This window comes from Callorhinchus milii, unplaced genomic scaffold, assembly GCF_018977255.1.
Source record: "Callorhinchus milii isolate IMCB2004 unplaced genomic scaffold, IMCB_Cmil_1.0 Scaffold7, whole genome shotgun sequence".
Taxonomy (NCBI): Eukaryota; Metazoa; Chordata; class Chondrichthyes; order Chimaeriformes; family Callorhinchidae; genus Callorhinchus; species Callorhinchus milii.
In genome coordinates this window covers 28,149,478-28,165,542 of record NW_024704748.1, presented here as the reverse complement: position 1 = coordinate 28,165,542, position 16,065 = coordinate 28,149,478, and the positions used below count along the sequence as shown (strand labels likewise).

At 45.2% G+C, this 16,065-nt stretch overlaps 2 protein-coding genes across 2 annotated transcripts in view; one reads left to right on the top strand and one right to left on the bottom strand.

Moving 5' to 3' along the window:
• aldh18a1 (aldehyde dehydrogenase 18 family, member A1) overlaps positions 1 to 11,308 on the bottom strand; it is a 77,461-nt gene extending 66,153 nt beyond the window's left edge. Inside the window, exons 1-2 of the mRNA XM_042336684.1 lie at positions 11,241 to 11,308; positions 2,318 to 2,437 (exon numbers count right to left, since the gene is read on the bottom strand). The gene's annotated coding sequence lies outside the window, so the exon portion shown is untranslated. The remainder of the gene's footprint in view (positions 1 to 2,317; positions 2,438 to 11,240) is intronic.
• entpd1 (ectonucleoside triphosphate diphosphohydrolase 1) overlaps positions 1 to 16,065 on the top strand; it is a 36,933-nt gene that overhangs the window by 2,252 nt on the left and 18,616 nt on the right. The gene's annotated exons all lie outside the window — the stretch shown is intronic.

Below are 16,065 nucleotides of genomic sequence, written 5' to 3'. Positions count from 1 at the left end.
GGTTGGTGGTGGAGAAGGATTCTGGGGTTGCCCTTGGCCTCCAAGGTTATCTTGGAGTAGAAGGTCGATTTAGTGCAGGAGAGGACAGAGCGGTAGATTTTGATGTGATCTAGCCAGATCTTCTAATGGACCTTTAAGTTGGATTTGAGCAAGGTGTGTTCAGCAGCACGCACCTGTGCCTTGAGAGAGCAGATGCGGCTGGTGTACCAGGGTGAATTGTTTGAGTAGGAGGTGGCTCGGGAGGTGAGGGAGGAAAGGGCATCGAGAGTGGTAGAGAGGGACTGAGGAGTTGGGATGACTCCAGGGCAGTGGAGAGGGAGTGGGGGTAGATTTTTTTCCAGGGGCGGTAGGAGATGGAGGTGGGTTGGGTGACGGGGAGAAGGATTGAGGAGTTAAGGGAGATGAATTAGTGGTCTGAGCTGACTTTGTCAGTGATGTCCGAGAAGCTGAGGCCCTGGGTAATCACCCGATTGATCGGGCAGCCATGAACATGGGTGGCAGAATGGATATGGAGAGAGAAGTTTTAAGAGGAGAGGAAAAGTCAGCAGAGAGAGTAAGAGGGTTGCAGTGGAGGTTGAAGTCGTCGAAGATGAGGAGACATTTAGAACAGAGGCAGAAGGAAGACAGAAGGGTGGAGATGTCAAAGAGAGGAAGATGGGAGAGGGTTGGGGGGGGGATAAACGAGGATAAACAAGGATAAGGGAAAGATTGGAGGGATAATAATAATAATCCTTGCATTTGATATAGCGCTTTTCACGTCTTTTAGATGTCTCAAAAGTGCTTCACAGAATATGCTGTAAAGTGAATTGACTGTATATTTGTGGGCAAAACACGGCAGCCAATTGCGCACAGCAGCGTCCCACAACGTCATGGATTGAAAATGACCAATTTATTTTTGTTTTGTTTTGGAGGGATTATTATTAGGCTCTGTGTGGAGTAAGGAAACTTGCCCAAGGTTTCGCCCTCTGCCTGGAATTGAACCCAGGTGTCTCACCTGCAAGGCAGTGCTCTAACCACTGAGCTACAGGACTCCATGATGGTAGATGGCAAGGTGTTCGAAGGAGCGGAAGGAACCAGAGGAGTAAGGAGATAGGCCAAGTGAGAACTGGAGATGAGTCACACCACCATCACGGCAGTTAGGTCATGGGGTAATAATAATAATTCTTGCACTTGATATAGCGCTTTACCATGTCTTCGAGATGTCTCAAAGCGCTTCACAGAATATACTGTAAAGTGAATTAACTGTATATTTTGTGGGTAGAGGCATAGCTGGGTGCTGAATCAGATACCCAGCTTACCAAAACAAGCTGGATTTACATAGGTCTCCTCAAGGGGGCAAAGTTTAATTATTCTTGTAAGCAGTTAATACAAAATTACATTTATATAGTGCCTACCACATCAGGATGACGTCCCAAGGTTAACTGACAGACTTCAGCAACAACCACGTTTGGTAGCAAAGGATGTAACTTAGCAGTCCATCGACAGATATGGCTGGACTCCATCAAATCTTACTGCTCCACCCTTGCCTCTGCTAAATTGTTGTTCTACTCCAAGGCAATCTTGGAGCCCAAGTACAACCCCAGGCTTCATCACCAACCGGCTCCTCCACCCACCCTCTCACGTCTCGCCCATTCTCACCTCCAGTGCCACCCGCGAGGCGATGCTGGATTTCCCCGAATCCAAAGTCGAGGGGATTCTTCCAGCTGCTTTTGCCCTTTCGTCTGCTACCCCTCTCCCAACCAGGCCCCCTGCCACACCTTCGAATCGGTCTCCCACTCCTCTTTCACCACCACTGTAACCTGCATGAAACCAATCACCTGCTCCCTCGACCCCATCCTTACCCCTCTACTTACCTCTTGCTCCACCTCCTTGTCCCTCTACTTCACAGACATCAAAAACCTCTCCCTGTCCACTGGTACTGTTCCCATCCCATTAAAAATGGCCGTCATCACTCCTATCCTTAAAAGAATCTCTCCCTGGACCCATCACTCCTTTCAAACTACCGCACCATCTCCAACCTCCCTTTCCTTTCCAAGATCCTGTAATGAGTCATTGTTTCCCAGCTTCACTCCTTCCTCTCCCGCCACTCCCTATACTAACCCCTCCAATCAGGTTTCTGTGCCACCCACAGCACAGAAACAGCTCTGGTCAAAGTGACAAATGACATTCTGAACATCTACGACCAGGGCTCCCTCTGCCTCCTCGTCTTCCTGACCACTCTGCTACCTTTGATACTGCTGACCACTCTATCCTCAACCACCGCCTCTCCTCTCACCTCAACCTTCATGGTTCTGTCCTTGAATGGTTCGGATCGTACCTCTTACACCATCTCAACTTCATCTCCACAAACGTTTTTTCCTCTAGCACCTGCACGGTCTCATTCAGTGTTCCTCAGGGCTCTGTCCTTGGTCCCTCCTCTTCAATATCTATCTGCTCCCTGTTAGAAAACATTGAATTTAATATAGTTTGTAAGAAAAGCAATCGAAGAATTAATAGTGAATATATATATGCGTGTGTATACGAATACCCATATATGCATGGCAGTAGGAAACAGGGGAGAAAGAAACTGTTTTACTAACATTTTAGGAATTGTCAGAATAAGCCATCCTGGTTCTGAAAGGCCAACAGTCAGTCAGTTGTAATGGTGAGAGAATGCATAGAACAGGCTTCAAGAAGGGCCCAAGAAATCTAAATTCATGAGCTCACCTAAGTAAAGCTGCTTAGTATTCTGTGAACACATGATGATCATGTTAAATGTTTCTACCAGGCAGAGACAGGCTCCGGCTTTGGAAGGGAGAAGCAAGATGTCCTGTGTTGAAGAATAATGAGCAAGTTGCTTTGTCTCAAAAGGGGCTGCTTATCTAGAAGATATGGGTACAAGGATGTGCAAGGGTCGAGTACGTTGGGTATGCGCTAAGATGCTTGATTGGAGAAGAAGGGGGGAAGATCCCTAGATGAAAAAAGTATAAATACCAAGTAAGGCAGCAGATCTAATCAGACAAAGAGGGCAGCCGAACCATGGAGAGAAGGTGTGCTGAAACCATCGCGACTGCTCCAAAACTGGTAGTATAAGTTCTGTTACTTGTAGTGGCAGTATTATTTTACTAGTTTTGTATGTGTTACTTTGATTAATAAATCTCTGTTACACCTTAACTGGATTGTCAGGTCATTATTTGAACCTCGGGATCGGAAATCCCAACAAATTGAATTTGTAAGAAGCGACCCGACAAGTGATAGAGATTATTGTCATCAGTAACTAAGAAAGGCCCAGGGGCCAACAGAAAGGGATATTGACTCGGGGAGTCACAAAAAAAACTTGGCGAAGTTTTCAGGTTGTCTTGTTGAAGTGTCGACTCGGGGAGTCGTGAGGATAAAAACTCAGGGAGAGTTTTTCTGTTGTGTTTAGTTAAAATGGATAAATCCAAAGAGATGAACACGAGAGAAGCATTTAAAAAGTGATTGCAAAAGTACGAGAAAGATTTATGCAAAAACACGGCAGAAGTTTGATCATTTAGAAATGAAACATCCAGGGGTCACCAAAACCTTTGAACAGGGAGTGATATGGATAGAGGATCAGGTAGCACAGGGAGAAATAAAAACAGGAGCAAAGAGTTGTAGATCTTTGGTCAAGTACGCCATATGCAGAGGATATTTGGGGACCCAGGAAAAACTTAAAGAAATGGAAAATGAGTTAAAAAGATGGAGAGAGGTAGAAGGAAATTATCAATATAAAATGAGACAGTTGGAATTGTGGTGGACAGCCAGCAAGGAGCGGTGAATTTAGCCAATGCTGAATGGTGTAGCAATGAAGAGAATAAACAGCTGGTGAAGCATCTTAGAGATATCAACTGCAGTCATGGGGTCAACTTCCACGTGTATACGGATGACACCCAACTGTATCTCTCTGCCTCCACCCTTGACTCCGGGGCCACTGCTGTTAGACTCAAGTCCTGGATGAGAGCTAACTTTCTTCAGTTGAACGTCAACAAGACCAATGCTCTCCTGATTAGTTCCCGTCAGCACCTCCTCACCTCAGGCGCTGACAGCATCACCATCGAAGGATACAAACTCCACCTTGCTAAGCCAGTCCGGAACCTTGATGTCTTGTTTGACCCTCAACTATCCTTTCTACCCCACATCCGTGCCATGACCCACTTTGCCTTTCCATACCTCCGCAACTTCACCCGGCTCCGCCACTGTCTCACACTACAGACCAACAAAACCTTCAAAACATCCAGGCTTGACTATGCTAACTCCCTGCTTGTCGGCCTCCCCAACTCTTACCTCCATAGGCTTCAGATCATCCAGAACTCTGCAGCTCGTGTCTCCTCTCGTATCAAGCTCTGTGATCCTATCACCCTCATCCTCGCCCAACTCTATTGGCTTCCCATCACACAGAGGATACAGTTCAAGATCCTGGTCCTCAACTTCAAAGCCCTCCATGGCATTGCTCCCCCCTACCTCTGCGACCTCCTAACACCCTACCATCCTGCTTGCTCCCTCCTCTCAACGGACTCCAGCCTGCTTCACGTCCCCCACTTCACCCGCCCCACCATTTGCAGGCGGGCCTTCAGCCACTCTGCCCCCACCCTCTGGAACTCCATCCCACAGTCCCTCCGCTTTGCCCCCTACAAGACCCATCTCAAGACCCTCCTCTTCGATCATGCCTTCGATCACCCTCCTTCCCCCCACTGCCCTCCACCTTCCCCGATCCCAAACCCCAGCTCGGGTCTGAAACACTGATTGTCCAGCGCCTTGGGATATCCTCCCGACGTGAAAGGCGCTATACAAATGTAATTGTGTTGTTGTTGTAAACACAGATGTGGAACATTCTTTGATAATTTTTTAAAAATTGTCAATTTCACAGACTTTGACACATGAAGTGGCTGCAGGGAGGGAGGGCTGCGGCCTACACTGACCTGTCGCTAAGCACCCTGGAGGCGAACTCTGCTTTGCAGCGGGCACATCTATTTACCAAGGCTCCTCACATGAGGACCTGGATTAAGCACCTGGTGCTAAGTAAGCCCGGTTTGAAGCATTGATTTTGGACCTCGAGAACCTCAAGGTGGCTGGCAAATCACAAGCTGTCCTATAAATGTCCTCCCACAATGATGAAGGCAGATGTCCACCAGATAGCTGATGAGGAAACTCTGAGGCTTGGGGCGACAGCTGCTGGAAAGAATTACCTTGAGTCCGAGTTTGTGAATACCGTTCATATATCAGTGCCTGGAATCCATCTTGATTAGCATGTGGAGAGATAAGGAGCTGCTACTTAAGTGCCGCACCTTCAACTCGTGGAACCATCACTCAATGGGAAGTGATGTATGTCCAAGCTGTGGCAGGAAGATGGTGGCAATTCTCTCATGCATTTCAAGCTGAGCTGCCCACTAGGAAGCTCACAGGGAGTTCCTGGTACCTACCATCCACCTAATGAGGACTCAAACCCGAGCTTGTCAGGTATCAAATGACTAACTAGTCACTATCCTCTTTGGGGTAGTAAGCAGGATCTCATGGAAGCTGAACTGGCTCCAAGGTGACATGTGTGGCAGTGGAATGTCAGAATCAAGCCAGTCCTCTGTGGCAGTCTTGGTAGTCCGGTTCCTGAGCCAAGCAGGTGACAGCAAAGGCCAGCTGGCACATTGGCAGGACTTGGAAGAGCAGACCAGTCACTGGGGGCAAGGACTCTTTCCACTCAGCTCCAGCAAGCCAATGGTCCTAGCTAGATAAGCAATGGAAAAATTTGGCAGACAGTGCTCTCAATGGCAAGCTATGCGGTTTTAGCCTCCAGCAGTTTCCCCAACACACACTCTGGTATCCCAGATTATTGGCTCTTGCCAATCTGCTCCTAATACTTTCCAGAAAGAGGTAATCAGAATGCATCCCTCTAGGAAGAACGTGCACATTCCATACCAATCTATCTCTGGGATTTCCATGTGTAGGTGGGGTGCATGGAACTCTATTTGGTTTGAATACTCTTAAGCATGGTTTGGGTTTCTGTGTCGAAAGTGTCAGACACCAGGCTGACTGGAAAAAAAAATGAACCTGAAGTAAACAGATAAAGCAGCAACAATTTTAGATTCATATTATGCTTTTCATGGCAGGAGCACATCTCAATGCGCTTCACAACTCTGACTGGGAGCCAGAGTTATGGGTGCGAGAGCTGAGGAAGCTGGGGGGAAAGGTAACCAAAAATGCAGTTAAAAATAAAGCTGTTAAGATGGGCTTTAAATGTGGAAGAGAGGAGGCAAGATGGAGGGACTTCAGGATGGAGTTTCAGAGAGCAGAGGGAGACTGTCTGAAAACTCATCCATTGATTGGGGGGGAGGGGGGTGGATTGAGCTGGGGTGGGGTGGGGAGGGGTGGCATTTGGGTGGGGTGGCTGGATTGGAGCTAAGGAAGGATAGGGGTGATGAGCTCATGGAGTCTGGTGCAGGAGAGGATCCGTTGCAGAGTTCTGGATGGTCTACAGTTTGTATAGGGAGGAGCTGGGGAGTCCAGTGAGAATAGTCAAACCTGGACGTGATAAAACGATACTAATTGAATTGTGGGAGTTTGTTTCTTTTTCACCATGTTTTCACCAAATAAGGTCTCAGTAATATTACTAAGTACAGTGGAGAGACATTGGGAGGGATCCAGCTAAAGTTCCAGTAATAAATAACTATAGAGTGAAGTGGCAGTTGAAGCTTGGAACACTGGACATGTGGCAGTTCGCCGCATTTGAATGTTTACACTAATGTGTCAGCAATCGGCCTTCCTCCAATCTACAGCTCAGTTTACAGTACAGAACCTGCTATGTGTACTGATCATGCCATTTAGTCTAAATAACCCCTCTAGTAAATAACTTTGGAAGATTTGTCTGACCAGCACTACCACACACTGCTTATAGGAACAGGCCATTCAGTCCCTTGAGCCTGTTCTGTCATTCAATAAGATCTGTACCTCAACTCCAATTACCTTGCCCCATAGCCCTTGATACCTAACATCTATCCACCTTAGTCTTGAACATTTTAATGGATCCAGCATCCACAGCTTTTTGGGGGAGAGAGTTCCAGATTTCCACTCCCCTTTGAGTGGAAAACTGCCTCCTGATTTCACTCCTAAATGGCTTAACTCTAATTTTAAAATTATGCCCCCGTGTTCTTGATTCTCGTAGTAGTAGATTCAGGAACTGACAAACCCCACCTTTGTTAGAGCGATTCAAAACAAGGAAATGTAGGAGCAAGGTTTGTAAGATTCCTAAATCACTTCAGGAATACTGTACCACCAGGTGGCAAGAATCTGTTGGTAAGTGGTTTGTTGTACTCACAAGATTGCTTTGGATGAACAAGATCTTTCGGCCCATTCAATCTCATCCTTCCAGAATCCCTACCATACAAAGTCCTTCTTCATACAAAACGATTTTGACATTTTGCAGACATTATTCTGAATAGCAGGCAAAGCATTTTTAGTTGGTTAAAGCTGGGGGTTCCAAAGCCTCGGTTCTTGCCAACCTGTGTTTAATACTGTCCGGAATTAGGTTAAGCAGAGTTAGGTCTCCAGGAGAGACCGCACATTCCATTCTGGACAAAGAGAAATTTCCCTGTGTAGATGGCATTCGTATGTGGAATTCTCAATCTCTTTTGGATTATTTTAAACATGTATCAGACACCTGACTGATCAAAAACTAACCAAACATTCTTAGAATCATAGAATTATACAGCACAGAAGGAGGCCATTCGGCCCATCGTGTATGTGCCGGCTCTTTTATAAGAGCTTCCAAATCAATCCCACTCCCCCGCTCTCTCCCTGTTGCCCTGCAAACTTGTCCTCCCCAAATAATTATCTACTTCTCTCTTAAAAGTTGTTAGCGAATCGGCTTCCCCCACCCTTTCAGGCAATGCATTCCAGATCCCAACAACTCGTTGTGTGAAAACATTTCTCCTCACCTCCTCTCCTCTGTTTCTTTTAACAACTATTTTAATTCAGTGTCCTTGGGTTACCAACCCACCCGCCAGCGGAAATAGATTCTCCTTGTTCACCCTATCGAATCCCCTCATAATTTTGAAAACTTCTATTAAGTCTCCTCTTAACCTTGCTTTGACACCCTTCCTAAAGTGTGGTGCACAGACTGCACACAGTTCTCTAGCTGAGGCCTAACCAGTGTTTATAAAGGTTTATCATAATTTCCTGACTTTTGTATTCTATGGCCCTATTTATAAAGCCTAGTATCCCGAATGCCTTTTTAACAGCTTTATCTACCTGTCCGGCCACCTTCAAAGATTTACTTATATGAACCTCCAGGTCTCTCTGTTCCTTCACCCCCTTTAAGATTGTACTATCAGCTTGTATTGCCTCTCCTCATTCTTCCTCACAAAATGCATCACTTTGTACTTCTCGACATTAAACTTCATCTGCCACATGTCTGCCCATTTTACCAGTCTATGCTTTGTATCAATGACGCTAAGATATCTCTCTTGCTGATCTGGGGCATAAACATTTCAAATAACCCGATCTTAAGTCATTCCCGAGCAGGCCTGTTTTTTCAGGAGTGCAACTGTGTGCCAACCTGGCGTAGTGGTAGCATTCTCGCCTCTGAGTCAGAAGGTAGTGGGTTCAAGTACCATGACAAGACTATTCACGTAGATAACACTCCAATATAGTTGCATTGTTGGAGGTGCCGTTTTTCAGATAAGACACTAAACCAAGGTCCCATCCTCCTGTTCAGATGGACGTTAAAGATCCCATGGCACAACAACAACAACAAAATTACAGGGGTAGGGGTGAGGGAAGGCAGAGAGATGGGAGGGCGACTGAAGGCACAATCAAAGAGGAGGGTCTTGAGACCAGCCTTGAAGGAAGCAAGGGAGTAAGCGAGGTGAAAGGACTGTGGGATGGAGTTCTAGAGTGTGGGGACAGAGAGGCTGAAAGCCTGGCCACCGATGGTAGGGCGGGTCGGGCGGGAGACATGGAACAGCCCGAAGCCCGCTGAACGGAGGGAGCCGGCAGGTTGGTAAGAAGTCAGCAGGTCAGAGAGGTAGGAGGGGGCAAGTCCATGGATGGCCTTGAAAGTGAGGATGAAGATCTTGAATTCGATTCTCTGGGGGATGGGGAGCAGTGGAGTCGGGCGAGGGTGGGAGTGATGGGGTCACGGAGCCTGGTGCGCAAGAAAACATGAGCTGCAGAGTTTGGGATGATCTGCAGCTTGTGAAGGGAAGAGTTGGGAAGGCCAATGAGGAGGGAGTTCCCGTAATCGAGCCTTGATGTGACGAATGCGTGGATAAGGGTTTCGGCAGCCCGAGGGGTGAGGTAGTGGCAGAGTCTGGCAGTGTTGCGGAGGTGGTGGGAGGCAGTGCCGGTCATGGAGCGGATGAGGAGGAGAAAGGACAGTTCACGGTCAAACAAGCCACCCAGGTTCCTGACTGGCTTAGTGAGGTTGAGTGTGGAAATAGTCTTTTTTGTGTAAATGGATGGGTTTGTCTTCAGAATTCAGCCTTTCTTTCAGATGATTCAAACTTAAAAGATCAAAAACCTAAAAAATGGAAGCCTAAGAGAGGCTTGCATATTTTTTAGAGTTGACATTTTGTAATTTACATAAAGAGCACATGAATAAAGATCCTAACATTAAATACATCCTGTTTTTGTAGTTTTTAGAATTCTGAGGGACAACAAAACCATTGTTAAGAACAATGTTGCTTCTCCATTATGGATGTTACTGGACATGAGAGATTGAGACTTACAATTAGTCCATCTACACAGATTGTGGTATCCAAGCAACAAGAGAATAGTTTAAAATACAAAAGCAATTTGATTGTACATTTTTAGAAAGACAGATAGTCATTGGATCAATAACGTTTGCCCAAATAACTTTCTGGGACAATAACTGCAGTGTTAGCCACGTGGAAGAAAATTGTTCAGAACTGCACCACTAAACACCAACTATTCTGGGAAAACAAGTTCACTTGTTGTAAGTATCAGCCTCTTATACTATCTTATTAGGCCCCATACAACCTACCCAAGGTAGCTGTGTGTCACCCTGGCTTAGTTGGTAGCACTCTCGCCTCTGAATGAGAAGCTTGAGAGTTCAAACCCCACATAGAGATTTGGAACCAATATAGTTCAAGCTGATACTTCAGTGCAGGGCTGTGACTGTACTGCATTGTTGGAGGTTACTGCCTTTGGATGATACGATAAATCAAGGTCCCACCTGCCTGTCCAGATGGACATTGAAATTCCCAGGATTTTATTTGAAACTTTTTTTTAAAGTCAGCTGTGTGTCTGAAACATGCAGAAACACATCACTATGCTTAAGAGTTTCCACGCTAAACAGAGTTCCATGCATTCCACCTATATGTGGAAACTCCCATATTGGAATGGAATGCACATTCTCTCGCTGCAGGACCATATCCTGCTTAGCTAATTCCAGACAGATTTCAGCACGTGGGGACCCCAGAGTGTGCGTTGGGATAACTGTTGGAGTTTAACCAGCTAAAAACACATAGCTTGCCAGTGAGAGCACTGTCTTGTCCAGCTAGGACCACCCTCGCCATAAGGGCTTTGCCTTGAAGGATTAACAGAATCTGAGTGGTCCCCCAATGACCATCTTCCCCTGCAAATCCTGGGCTGAACTGGCATCAGCAGTGCCCTGGAGTACTGCGGACTCACATGGCTCAGGAACTGGACAACTGAGACCACTACAGAAGACTGAGTTGATTCTGACATTCCGTTACCAGGTATGTCATCTTGGAACCAGTTCAGCTCCAAGGAGTCCCCAGTAACCTTCTCTCCCCTCTCTCCCCTGAACCAGTTTATTTCACATCCAACAATCACATCCAACAAGCACAGGTTTGAGCCCTCACTAGGTGGACAGCAGATACCAGGAATTCCCTGCGAGCTTCCTGGTGGGCAACACATCTCAGCAAGAAATGCTACTATCTTCCTGCCCACAGCTTGGATACACATGCCTACCCATTGAGCAATGGTTCCGCCAGCTGAAGGTGCACAGCTTGGGAAGCAGCTGCTTACCTCTCTGCATATCAATAAAGCCCTGGATATATGAATGTGTGTTCACAAACTCGGACTCCAGCAGCTGTCACCCCAAGCTTCATCAGCAATGTGACACTCACTCCATAGCTGTTTGGCTTGCATTCATCGACAAATACATACATAGTCACACCATTTTATAGTATATCCTGTGAAGCGATTTGAGACATCTCAACAACATGGCATGGCACTATTTCAAATGCAAGGATTGTTGTTATTACCCATTTCCGAATGGTGTTTCCTTGTAATCCCTCCACAACACAGGGGAACTGCAGAGAAACAGCCCCCCCATCCCAGACGCCACTGGAGGCTTCTGCAGCAATAGGACAGCAATTATCCTGATGGTCCTCTTTGACTGCGATGCTTCCCCAAGTAGAAGTAGTTGTGCTCCTTGCTCAGGTGGGCCTATACACTTGATCAGGCCCACCACACAGGTCTGACTACTAATCTTGTTACAAGATCATGCTTTCCCCTGGAGGGTGTGTGCTTTACCAGATTGCAAAATTTTCTGACTCATTTTGGTTGTTGCTATGGGACTGTCCAGTTGTTTACATAAAACATTCAAAAACCTGACAAGTTCTATCTTTTTCTCCAATTGAATTTGAGAATGCTCAGTTGTTTTATGTGAAAAGTGGTTCAGATTTTATTGCATTGAACACACATCTGCCATCTGAACAAGTAGCTTAAGCTTTCCGGTAAAAGCTACTTCTCAGCCTCCACCTGATCAGTGTGAAATTGAGTGACTGTGAAATGGAACTCCTAAGGCATAGTCACGTCTCACAGTGAACAAAACTTGGCACAATATCTTTGAGGTTAGTCATTCCCCTCTCCTGCAAATCATAGAAGCTTCTGCAAACCTGTTGTCACCAACACTCTCACATGACACACACACAATGAGAACTTCGAAACAGCAGCTACCTTTTTTCCAGTAGGCTAACTATAACTTCACAGCATCTAATGTTATTCTGTCTACAACAGACCCTCCGAGGTAAAAAGTACAAATCATTCTTTTTATTCCTACTGAAGTTTTCTAATAACACAGTTGTGTTTAAGGTGGTTTTGCCCATTTTATCAGGAGAGTTAGGTCCTTTTGACCACTGAAGGCTGATGTCAGTCAAATAGTTGATGAGGAAATTCTAAAACTCAAGATGAAAGCTGCTGGAGGGAGCACCCTGGAATCTGAGTTCATGAATACATGCTCATTTGTCCAGGCTTGGTATCCATCATGATTCACAAGCATAGAGGTAAGTTTCTGCTGCTCAAGCGCTGCTGGAACCATTGCTCATTGACATGCATCTTAGCTCTGGGCAGAATAATGATAATTCTCTTGTGTATTTCACGCTGAGTTGTGCTCACGGAGATTCCTGATACCTACTAGCCATCTAGTGGGAGCTCAAACATGCGTTTGTTGGCTGTCCTCCTGTGATCCCACTACCCTAGCTGTTATCTCCTCAGCGAACACCAGTCTGTTTCATGTCCACTGCCCAATCTGCCCCAGCATCGGTGGGTAAATTTTCAACCATTTTGCCCTGCTCTCTGGAACTCCAGCCTGGAGCCCCTCAATCTTGACCCTTCCATCCCAGCCTTAACGATCATCTTTTTAGCCACTTCCTCCCCTGTACTTAATTCCCCCCCAAAAAACGTGGGCTCACGGTAAGCTCTGTGAAGCTCTTTGAGACATTAGCAACTTTATTTTTTTAAAAATCAGCTGTGTGTCTGAAATAGGCGGAAACCCGTCACTGTACTTTCGTGCCAGCCAAGCACCACCACCCACACCAACATTCACTCTAGTCTATGTAAACCTATGTTCGATCTGTAGTGTGTTTCCAGGTTTTTCTTGATCAAAACATTTCTTTACTCAGAGGGTAGTGAATTTATGGAATTCACTCCCCCAGAAGGCTGTAGATGTCAGTCCTTGAACATCTTCAAGGCTGAGACTGATAGATTTTTAAAAAACAGAGGGATTAGGGATATGGGGATAGGGCAGGTAATTAGAGTTAGGTCTGAAGATCAGCCATGACCTTATCGAATGGCGGGGCAGACTCGAGGGGCCGAATGGCCTACTCCTGCTCCTAATTCTTATGTTCTTATGTTCTTATGAATATATCTTGATTTAAGGTAGTTAAATATAATTTTTTGTTAATTTGTTGTTGAGTGCCTATCCTAGATCCTCTTCCCATATCCCTCAACTTTATTTGCTCTTAAGCATTTGATTTTATTTCAATGAGTGAGAAAGGCTGAAATATTCTCTTACCATTTGAGGAAAGTTGTAAATGAATTCCCTCAGGACAAGCATTAATATGCGTGCATAAACAGCTGTGATCCACTGTTCTGAGTACACAAATGTCTCTCTCCATTACATACCGGAAGGGTACCCTAGTGCTAAATTCCACAACTTCGGCTGAACTTCCTCAGCGCAAAATGAAAGCATGTGGTTTGTTACTAGTCATGTCCTGTGTAATTCTCAAATGTTTAAAGACAACTTTTTTTTAAAAAAACAGTTTCTAGCAACAGCTAGAAAACATTACACCATCTGCATCACATACAGTAAATTATGGTTTTCCTGGCCTGGATCTTTCTACAGGCGCTATATTCAGCAGCATTGTAGCCACCATAGGAGTACAACAACAACAACAAGATTCAATTTATAAAGCGCCTTTCACGTCAGGAGGACGTCCCAAGGCGCTGCACAGTTGGGTCATGACCCGAGCAGGGGGGAAATGGTCAGGGTGAGGGAAGGGAGGGAGCGAGGAGGGGGGAAATGGTCAGGGTGAGGGGAGGGAAGGGAGGGAGCGAGGAGGGGGTAGAGAGTCGAGAGGGGAGCTGAAGGCTGAAGGTCAAAGAGAAAGGTTTTGAGACCGGCCTTGAAGGAGGAGAGGGAGGAAGCGGCGAAGGCACTGGGGGATGGAGTTCCAGAGCCTCGGGGCTGAGAGGCTGAAGGCCACCGATGGTAGGGCGATTGGGGCGGGGGATGTGGAGCAGACCGGAGCCGGAGGAACGGAGGGTACGGGCAGGTAGGTAGGGGGATAGTAGGTTGGAGAGGTACCTGGGGACACAACAGCTAAGTAAACAATGACTAAATGGAGCAAAATGAAAGCAGGAGTTTGAGGAACACAAAGGCAGATTGTAATCGTAAATAGGTAGCTTGTTGCTTTTAATTTTTATTTCAAATTTCTTTACACAGAGACTGGTCAACAGCTAATATGGCAAGGACACACTTATGTAGCCCACATTATTATGTCAAGGCTCCATGAACCAATCACCATTCGCCTCTTCTCTCCGGAACTTTCTTCCATAATCCAACCACCTTGCCCCCTGTCTCTCTGTTTTCAAATCCCAACTAAAAAACTAATTTTAATTTTGGTCCCTTCCCACCTACACCCCATCTGTCACCTTGCTCACGCTCTCACTCAGTCTGTGTAAAGTGCTTTGAGGTGTTATCCTATGTAAAAGGCACTGAAGGGCATGTTGCTGTTCAGTGGAGACTGCAGATGGGTAATAATAATAATAATTTTTGCATTTGATATAGTGCTTATCACGTCTTCAAGATGTCTCAAAGCGCTTCACAGAATATACTGTAAAGTGAATTGACTATATTTTGTGGGTAATACTGACAAACAGTTTCTCTGAGAGTGGAGACTATATATATATATATATACACACAACATAGCTGAGTAAATCAAAGCACCAACAATAAAAAATTGCATTTACATAGCGCCCTTCACAAAGGGTCGTGTCTCAGAGCAGGCAGGGGCTAGTGCTATATAAATAATAAGCATTGCATATAGCACTTTTCACATCTTCTAGACATCTCAAAGCACTTCACAGAATATACTGTAAAGTGAATTGACTGTATATTTGTTGGTGAAACATGGCAGACAATTGCACACAGCAGTGTACCACAAACAGACGTGGATTGAAGTGACCAATTGGATCAAAAATGATCCAATTCCCTTTTGAAAGTTATTATTGAATCTGCTTCCGCCATCCTTAAAAACAAAGCAAAAGAAAACAAGATATCCCCAGGTTAGATGTTCTGTCACTCCACCCATTCAGCTTCAGTAGAAACATTAAAGAGAAATTTAGTTGTTAACTGTTTAAAAGTACCTTAGATAGATCACTGTTTTTAATGCTGACCACACAGTTAGTCTCATTTAAACAAAGTATTGTCTTTGTTTTGTTGCAGAAGCTAAACTCCTTGTTGCCCTGGTGAACAACATGGAATAATGTTATCTGATAAATTAAATGGAAAGAATTTAGATTTTACTTGGGAAGTTGAACACGATTTTGAAGCTGTTCCAAGCAGCGTGGAGTAATTAGTTGCTGGAGGGAATTCCTGAGTCTAATTCTGAATGACATCACACAAAAACATAGTTTGTTTACTGTCAGGAAACAAGACTGGACTGGAAATCCCAGAGAGAAGTTCTCTTGGAAATCTTTCTCCTAGTTGATGCTGATCTGCTTAAAATTACAAGCCCTCTGTCTTCTACATAGTGCTGTAAGAAGAAAGGTCAACTACAACAAAGTTCATTCATTCTGTATTTAAGGGATTAGAATTCATTAGAATACACGACATTGAAACAGGCCATTCGGGCCCAACTGGTCTATGCAGCTGTTTATGCTCCACATGAGCCTCCTCCTGCTCTTCCTCAACTAAGCCTTCAAGCATAACCTTCAATTCACGACGTGAAAGGCAATATATAAATGTAATCTTGTTATATTCCTTTCTCCCTCATGTACCTATCTAACTTCCCCTTAAATACATTGTGCTATTTGCCTCAATAACTCCTTGTGGTAGCATGTTCCACATTCCCACTACTCTCTGTGTGAAGAAATTTCTTCTAACTTCCCTATTTGATCTAATTGTGACTATTTTATATTGATGACCCCTGGTTTTGGTCTCCCCCACAAGTGGAAACATCTTCCCTGTATCGACCCTATCAAAACCTTTCATCATTTTAAAGACCTCTATCAGGTCACCTCTTACCCTCCTCTTTTCAAGAGAAGACTCGAAGCATGTTCAGCCTTTCCTGATAGATATAACTT